At 41.1% G+C, this 9,608-nt stretch overlaps 2 non-coding genes across 2 annotated transcripts; one reads left to right on the top strand and one right to left on the bottom strand.

The window, feature by feature from the left end:
- The first annotated feature begins 2,412 nt into the window (after positions 1-2,412).
- On the top strand, positions 2,413-2,575 carry LOC126163267 (U1 spliceosomal RNA). Its single transcript, XR_007535186.1, has one exon. It is a non-coding gene; the product is annotated as a U1 spliceosomal RNA (small nuclear RNA).
- Positions 2,576-7,732: 5,157 nt separating this feature from the next.
- Positions 7,733-7,895, bottom strand: LOC126163263 (U1 spliceosomal RNA). Its single transcript, XR_007535183.1, has one exon. It is a non-coding gene; the product is annotated as a U1 spliceosomal RNA (small nuclear RNA).
- Positions 7,896-9,608: the final 1,713 nt, after the last annotated feature.

Here is a 9,608-nt window from a genome sequence, read left to right as displayed (position 1 = left end):
TCCGTGCATAAGGGATCACTAGTTCTTCAGACTTTAGGTTATCTCTGTTCCATACTTTGTTCGTTTTTCTCTCTAATCGCTTGAGTTTGAGTAAGCATTTCATCATTACAAGGTTGTGATCACTATTAATATCCGCAGACGGGTAGCTTCTGCAGTCCTTGATTTGGTTTTTAAAACGCGATTTTACTAATATATAGTCGATTTGGTGTCTTCTAGTATCTCCTGGGGCTTTCCACGTGTACCTTCTTCTTTTATGGTGGTTGAAAAGGGAGTTCGCTATGACCAACTTGTTTTTGGCACAAAATTCAATTAGCCGGCTTCCTCTTTCGTTTCTATCTCCTAGACCATATTTCCCTACAATTCCGTCAACTTCCTCTTCTCCAACACTAGCATTCCAATCTCCCATTATAATTAAGTTCTCTTCACCTTTAACATAATTTATAACTTTGTTGATGTCTTCATACACTGTTTCTATTACATCGTCTTCTTCTGCCGATGTCGGCATATAGACTTGTACTATTACCGTGTTCTTTGGTTTGGTTCCAATTTTGACTAGTATTATCCTAGAGTTAAATTGCACATATCCTGTGACTAGATTCCCGAGTTTTCCTTTTAGAATTATTCCAACTCCACCGATTCCAGTTGTTCCTTGGTTAGTACCTGTATGAATGATACGATAATTTCCTGATCTGAAGTCTCCTGGTTCAGGCCATCGCATCTCAGATATTCCTATTATGTCTGTTCCCATTCTGTCCATCTCTAGTTTGAGGTTCTCTAATTTCCCGCATTGGAGGAGTGTTCTTACATTCCATGTTGCTATTTTTAGTGTATTCTTCAACTTTGCCTGACCTTCCATTGTCCCCACCCGGAGATCCGATTGGGGGACTATTACTCCGGATTTATGTTTAACAGAAGATTCTGGCATGGTGCGCTACTGATTCTTGGGATATCTTGAGTGATCTTTAATGGAGTGGTTTCCCGTTGCCTTCTCCATCCTATGCCGTTGACTGTGAAGTTCTTCCGCCTTTAGGAGCAATTTCTCACTCCAAGGACTACTGTATGTACAATATGACTATGTTTTTATTGGCCACGTAGTTCAGTCGGTAGTGTGCCTGAATTCAATACGGATGGACTTACGAAATGTTTCTTTGAAGACGAAGGTTCTTCGGTATTTCCAGTCAGGCGTATACGAATGTGAGCATGCTGGAAGTGTGTTACTAATTATTCAATAACCACCCAGCTCACTGAACTTATTGCTCGATTGTCACTGTCGAGTCACATGAAGTTTAGTCTACAATCAGTAAAAGCTGATGAAAAATGGCGATATTTTGGCTACAGAGGAATGGAAGTAGCTGGTGGCAACAACTGGCTACAGAGGAATGGGAAGTACCTGGTGGTAACCCTGCCTACATGCAGCAGCAGAAAGAGTGACATAATTGCTGGAAGTTGTCAAACAGCAAAAATCACATTATATTTACAAAATTACAGGAGAAAGTGTGTAGTGCTTTCCATCTTATCATTGCCATTTCAGTGCAATAGAAATCGCATGGGTTCAGACGAAATTGTACATTACATACAGCAATAAACGTTCTAAATTTTTAGTGCGTGGGGTATTGTTCAGTATTATATATACAAAATGAAACACTATCGTCACCAATACGCGGCGCATCTTGGAAGAGGCACGGAACGAGAAGGTGTAATGGGACAGTAAGTTAGTAATAAGATTAGTGGATAATAGTAACAGTAGCAGTGAAGATGTGACAGTGAAATAGCCAACGTGGTTGATACGGACATTTTGAAGACCGAGTCAACCATCTTCCATCAGATGCAAGTAAGAAATGCATCAATGGATTAAGATGAATGTAAATGTACTGAAACATCGTAATCTTTATGTTATTCGACGTATATTTCCCTCCCTTTGTTGTTAATTATGAATAGACCGTATTTCGATCACCCGAGGGTATTAGCCTTTTTAATCGTGCTGCATTAGTACAGTTTTGCAACGGATCTAAATTTTTGGGTGACCGACACGACGTAAAAAACAATCGCATGGTAGCACAACTTCTATGCTACGAGATGTGTGCCATCTACTGCCGCTGCAGTGAACTACTTGGGCCAATTAGACGGAACAGCCTGCGCCTCTACAAGATCCAGTTGCCATCTACTGCCAGTTTACGGAAGTAGTCGGCCCAATTAGATCGCCTCTGGAGTTATTTTTGTGAAATAGTGTGTGTATAGCTCTGGTGCTTCAGAACAAATAGACGGAAGTTCTCCGCAGCAAAAATATTATTTTATCGTTTCCTTTGAAGCGTATAACATAAGTGATCGGACATAATGTGAACATTGATATGCTCTCGCTTTAACTCATGCACATTGTATGAGATAAAGGAGAGACTTTTTCCCACTGAAGGCATACTTACCTGGCACAGGGGATACCGTGATCATGAAGGCGGTTCCTCCAGGACGAGGCTCTTCCATTGCACTTCGGTTGGGCTGACCCCTGCGATTACCCCTAATGTGGGTAACTCGGGTGCATAATTTTTGGTAGTCGGGACTGCGTTCGCGCAGACCCGGTCTCATCTTAATTTAAAGTTAGATGCTTGTCATACAGTTGTTGGATATGTAATCTACAGCAGCTTTGATTGGGTGCTTCTTTGCTAGAATTTATGTCCACAGAGTTGTTACAGAAAAGGCGCGTGAACGGGATGCGATTTCAGGTAATCCGTGCTTTAACTTCTTTTGTGAGCGATATAAATTTTTGTTTTGGTAATTATGGAACGTGGATGAACGTTGTAGGGTACGCTCAATATTTATTACACAGTAATGAGTTCTGTCCAAAAATGATGCACAGAATTCAGCCATTTAGAATACGGAAGCTCAATGTCAACTGCCCACTCAAAAAGTGGATTGGTATGTAGTAGAGATGAATCATCATTGCGCTCCTTGTAAACAGCGAGTGATGAGACAACAGTTTGTAAAACACCGTACCTCTTAAGTGCCTACAGAACTCGTGTTATTATCTGGGGCAATAGGTGTCCGCAGGGGGGGGGGGGGAGACAAGTGTCATTGTCATATTCTTTTTCGAAAATGTAACACCAGACACTCAGTTATGGAGCGCGGTCTTCATTCGTTTGTAAGTCGCTCTGCCTTCCATGAATACGCATGCTACCGTTTTGTGGCTGTAAAGGAGGGGGGAAAAAAAGCTGCCCTAGTGTGCCGTGCCGATTTCCTTTATTGCCTTCTATGAATTATTGTTGTGAAGTTGGCTATGAGGAGTTTCCATCTGTCATTGAATAAAATTCCGTCACAGTCTACTGAAGATAACAAGAATATCATTGTTTAATTTCACAGTATGCCACATGCGGTATCGTGTGCACTCCGCTGTTAGCCGGCGTTCGCTCGCGTATATTGTTGTCACACAATAACTGCCGTGTTAGATTTTTTTTCTAACAATGAGATCTTGCATGTTTTTATCTCTTTATGCTAGACAAAGACATGTTTATACAATAAATCATTTCTTTATTATTACCAAAGCATTATAAATTAGTATAAACATGGTATGGAACATGTACTTTGCTAAGCTTTAAAATATTTCAACATGAAAGATTTCACAAACTTTTTTTGAGTACAATTACAACACCTGTGTGAACAGCAGTTCGTAATATTTATAGCAAGTGATGAATTAAGGTTGACCACACTCCATTTTACTCGTCAGTTTCAGATATGGCATCTTGTGACATACACTCCTGGCAAATAAGAAGTGCTGTATGTTCTTTACATAATGGGCTGGAACAATGGTGGCAGCGATGCTGTATAAATCTGTTTTTCCTTTTAGGGCAGTAGTGAGGTCATCTTTTTCTCTTCATTCATTTCTTCTTTAGCTGTTGGTAGTTTGCAAATATGTACAACACGTTTTATTTTCTCCTTCAAGAGAAGGGATATCCTCGGAATCGACATTCCTTTGATCATGTGGGCTTTTGTAAGCATCATACTCAATTCTGTGATGAATCTTCTCCTTGGAATTAGGTCATTAGTGTTTACCTTGTATATTATTTGAGCATTTATTGCTCCGATGCCGAACAAGCTGAAAAACAGTGTAAAGAGGCCAGCGGTTGATTATTCTTGAAACAAAAGATTTTGATTTCAAACGGTCGACATCTACACCTCCTTTTGTGAGATTGTAAAACGTAATGACTTCAGGTTTGTTCGCTTCGCCACTGTCAGCGTCTATAGCATCGTCGATGTGCATGGTGGATAACATTAGAACATTCTTTTTATGTTTGTTTTTGGGGACGTATGAACAAATCAAGCAGTTGTTGCTTGGTTTTTCTCCAAATACGAATATGCTGCTGTTTAGTTGCCTACATTTTACGTCCAGAAGGTCCGGTGGAATTTCTCTTTTATTCTTCCGTAGAGTACCTACTACTGTGAGTCTATGATTGGCGTACATTTTGTTAGCCAATGGTATCGATGTAAAATAATTACCCATCGTCACGTTTCTGCCTGTTTTTATCAATCTGTCGAATCAATCGTAACACCACATCTGCATCATTGGGTACTTGATATGGCCCAGTAGGCTGTTTGTCTGCATATACAGGGCTATTACAAATGATTGAAGCGATTTCATAAATTCACTGTAGCTCCATTCATTGACATGTGGTCACGACACACTACAGATACGTAGAAAAACTCATAAAGTTTTGTTCGGCTGAAGCCGCACTTCAGGTTTATGCCGCCAGAGCGCTCGAGAGCGCAGTGAGATAAAATGGAGACAGGAGCCGAGAAAGCGTATGTCGTGCTTGAAATGCACTCGCATCAGTCAGTCATAACAGTGCAACGACACTTCAGGACGAAGTTCAACAAAGATCCACCAACTGCTAACTCCATTCGGCAATGGTATGCGCAGTTTAAAGCTTCTGGATGCCTCTGTAAGGGGAAATCAACGGGTCGGCCTGGAGTAAGCGAAGAAACGGTTGAACGTGTGCGGGCAAGTTTCACGCGTAGCCCGCGGAAGTCGACGAATAAAGCAAGCAGGGAGCTAAACGTACCACAGCCGACGGTTTGGAAAATCTTACGGAAAAGGCTAAAGCAGAAGCCTTACCGTTTACAATTGCTACAAGCCCAGACACCCGATGACAAAGTCAAACGCTTTGAATTTTCGGCGCGGTTGCAACAGCTCATGGAAGAGGATGCGTTCAGTGCGAAACTTGTTTTCAGTGATGAAGCAACATTTTTTTCTTAATGGTGAAGTGAACGGACACAGTGTGCGAATCTGGGCGGTAAAGAATCCTCACGCATTCGCGCAGCAAATTCGCAATTCACCAAAAGTTAACGTGTTTTGTGCAATCTCACGGTTTAAAGTTTACGGCCCCTTTTTCTTCTGCGAAAAAAAACGTTACAGGACACGTGTATCTGGACATGCTGGAAAATTGGCTCATGCCACAACTGGAGACCGACAGCGCCGACTTCATCTTTCAACAGGATGGTGCTCCACCGCACTTCCATCATGATGTTCGGCATTTCTTAAACAGGGGACTGGAGAACCGATGGATCGGTCGTGGTGGAGATCATGATCAGCAATTCGTGTCATGGCCTCCACGCTATCCTGACTTAACCTCATGAGATTTCTTTCTGTGGGGTTATGTGAAAGATTCAGTGTTTAAACCTCCTCTACCAAGAAACGTGCCAGAACTGCGAGCTCGCATCAACGATGCTTTCGAACTCATTGATGGGGACATGCTGCACTGAGTGTGGGAGGAACTTGATTATCGGCTTGATGTCTGCCGAACCACTAAAGGGGCGCATATCGAACATTTGTGAATGCCTAAAAAAACTTTTTGAGTTTTTGTATGTGTGTGCAAAGCATTGTGAAAATATCTCAAATAATAAAGTTATTGTAGAGCTGTGAAATCGCTTCAATCGTTTGTAATAACCCTGTACTTCCATATTTAGCTTATACCGGTAAAACGTTCTGGCATCACAGAGCGCATATACATTGATGACATATTTTGCAGGCTTGTTTGCTATAAACTGCCTGAATTTGCAACGTCCAAAGAATGGTTCTTTTGCTATAAACTGCCTTAATTTGCAACATCCACAGAATGGTTCTAACATCTCGTCTATCGTTGTCAATGCACCGGCACTACAGCACTTCTTGCAAACATCCACAAATTCGTCAAATATTTCTGTAATAGGTGCCAGATTATCTGCTTCCTTTCTCTGAGCCCTCGTAAATTTGTCGTGAAAACCTATGGCTTGGAGAAGTGTGTTAAACCTTCGTTTGCTCACCGATGCAATAAAGAAATCCTGTACAGTCCCATCAGTGGCCCATACCTCATCAGTATTGAGATGCTATGCCTTTTTCACTCCTGCGAGATATCACACACCAAAGAAAGCAGATAGCAGATAACTCTTCAAAATCTGTCCGTAGGCAGTCTCGAGCACTCCGTGAATAAGATGCTGCCGTTCTGTCGAGTTTTTGATTTGTGTATTCCACAATGCGACCAATTACACTATCTGGAAAAAATAATTTCCAGCATTTCAAAACTGTTATCGAATTTTTTGCAATACCCTTCATTCCTGGATCTGTGTTACAATATTCTGACGGGCAGTTTTTGATGGAGGAGCGTTTTGCTTCAACCATTCTGTTGGTTCATCCTTACCCAGAAGGGTTTCACGAACTGTGTATTGAGAAACACCTGTAGCAGCAGTGTCAGATTCACTGTGTGACTGATCTGTTGCGGTATTGATCTCTTCATGCTCAGAGCGTCAGTATATGATGGCAGACCCTCCGATTAAATATCCTCGTCTACTGGTTCATCTAGCCACATCAATATCTGTTCCTCCGACATGACTTCTTCCCAGAAAAATTGTATATCCTCATATCCGACAGAGAATGTCATGTACTCTGTATAAACAATTGCCTCATTCATTTCGTTTAACCCAGTAAGAATACTTACTTTCTTGTAAAAGCCGTAACATACGCAGAACGGAGATGGCAAACGAACACAGCCGCATGTTTCAAGTACAAGAAACACAAAAAGTGAAGCAAGACGGTCTTCCACGAAAGAAGTAATTGTTACGTAAACAATTACGCACCACTTCGAATATGGCACAACTAGCAAGCTATTGTTGAAACTTGATTGTTGAGTCACAGATTAATTGAAGCACGGGATTTGAATGAAAGTATTTCTAGATCGTCAGTTCATTAGATTTGAAATGTGCTCGAATATTTGACTAAAATCAAAAATGTTTGATTTTTTCTAACAGTGTGAGTGATCGCTGGCTAAAATTTGTTCTGTACATGATCACTTTCCAGAAAAATTTGTCGAAAAGGCTTTTTAGCCATATAAATCTTCAAATAATAATATATTAATAACACAAAAAGGTTACTTTGAAGATAATCACGAGTCATGCTTACACTGTAAGCATTAAATTACATCCTGTTATATATGTAAATATTGTGTGGATTACCATCAATTCTCTGGTATATAATAAACGTTTTGTCACGTATAAAATTTGCTTTTTAGCCTGACAAGTCACAAAACTGACTAATTTATATAAAAAATGGCAATTTTAGATACATGCAAGGTCTGTGAAAGTTTCTGCAGACTTCCCTGTCAGGGCCCTTAATTTCAATAATTCCCGTGGTAAGTCACTGTCATATTTATATCTCACTGATCTTAGCTGGCAACCGGCTGTCATCCAATTTCCATCTTTAAATTATGATGAGACCGGGTCTGCGCGAACGCAGTCCCGACTACCAAAAATTATGCACCCGAGTTACCCACATTAGGGGTAATCGCAGGGGTCAGCCCAACCGAAGTGCAATGGAAGAGCCTCGTCCTGGAGGAACCGCCTTCATGATCACGGTATCCTCTGTGCCAGGTAAGTATGCTTTTGCTCCGAAAAACTCACAGATTTATCTGCTTCGACAAACATATTACGATACGAGCACTTTAATACTGCTCACATTATACGTAATATTCGGTAGATTATACGTTTTTTTACGCTAGAATAATATTACTGTAATCGAAAGCCATTATTTTATTTTGGTCAAATCGGCCTATTCCTGTTTGTACCCAATTTGACAACAACCTGACTGAACCAGTACAATTAAGTTCCGTCGAATTGGACCAACCAGTTCTCTACGACGATTGTAGATGGCACCCTAATCGTGGCATGAAATGTGCGCATGCGCAGACTGTAGTTTCTCTCTCTCTCTCTCTCTCTCTCTCTCTCTCTCTCACAAACCAGTCGATACAGCATCAGCTGTTTAACGATTGCAACCATCGACGCCAGGTTCTAAGGAGTGCGGCTTTGATGTTGGTGTTGAGGGAAGTGGGAGTGATATGTTAAGAGGGAGCCTATACTACTGTAAATTATGCTGTGATACGCTAAAAGAGCGTTGGGTGGTTATAAGGAATGCTCTAGTGTGATCGACTGGAGAGCGGGATTCGTACATCTCATGCCGAGAATAGGGTGGCGTCTGCATTCGTCACAGTAAACTTGGCGCCCAATTTGACAGAACTGATTGTAAAAAAATGTGTGTGAAATCTTAATGGGACTTAACGGCTAAAGTCGGCAGTCCCTAAGCTTACACACTACTTAACCTAAATTATCCTAAGGACAAACACACACACCCATGCCCGAGGGAGGACTCGTACCTCCGCCGGGACCATCTGATTGTACTGATTTGGTCTACTTGTTGTCAAATGAGTACATACAAGTAATGACTAGAGTAAAAGGCACATGTGATTCACCAAATATCACATATAGTAACATACAATAACGGGTTCAGTTTCCTCATTTTGAGAAGACCGAAGGAGTGATCTGTTTTATTTGCTAAAACCATTCAACAGCCAAGATTGCATAAATAAATATTTAGACAGACTTTGCTGTGATCTTCTGGTCTTAAAAATCTGATTTTTATCCACACAACAATTTGGCATGAGGTCCAACGTAAGATGAACATATTTCATAGCAAAAAGCTTTTATAAGACCTGAGGAGACAGAGTTGCCAAAACTGGTTAACTTTAAATAGAGAGAGATTTATGCGGCCTTGAGTGTGTGGTTCGGGGCGCATGACAAGAACGAGCAAATTAGTGATTTGTTTGCAATCCTTAGCTGGCAGAAACAAGTATACAATTCTGGAGCTAGTTTTTATTGTGAACGTGTAGTGGAAGATAGACTCATTGGTTATGACACAACAGGCATTCCGGAGAAAATTCAATGTGTGCTGTGCTCAACAAAGGCAACAACTTTGTCGATCCAAGGAAGTTGGAGAGAACTGGAGAAGTGGTGTACTAAACGATGACATTGGTAAATGTAGATCATGATGGAGTGCAGAGAGTATTGATAATGTTCGAAGGTGCTTGGAGAAGTCTCCCAGGAAATCGTTGCGTCGATTGAGCCAGGAGAAAGGCCTATCATCCGTCACAAATCAGAGCTGCGAAGAAGATAGGCATATTTTGTAATTCCCATAGGGGCTGCTAATAGGAACTGTGGTTCACAGTACCTGTCATGCAGTAGATTCTGAGCTGTTGACAGAAGTGGTTGTTCTGCTGTGTTTTATTAGTGGAGCATGGGGTCTATATGACACCACCATA

The sequence above is a fragment of the Schistocerca cancellata genome, chromosome 2 (genome assembly GCF_023864275.1).
Source record: "Schistocerca cancellata isolate TAMUIC-IGC-003103 chromosome 2, iqSchCanc2.1, whole genome shotgun sequence".
In the NCBI taxonomy this organism is placed as follows: Eukaryota; Metazoa; Arthropoda; class Insecta; order Orthoptera; family Acrididae; genus Schistocerca; species Schistocerca cancellata.
Note: the sequence above shows the minus strand (reverse complement) of the source record. Positions and strands in the feature narration are given on the sequence as shown.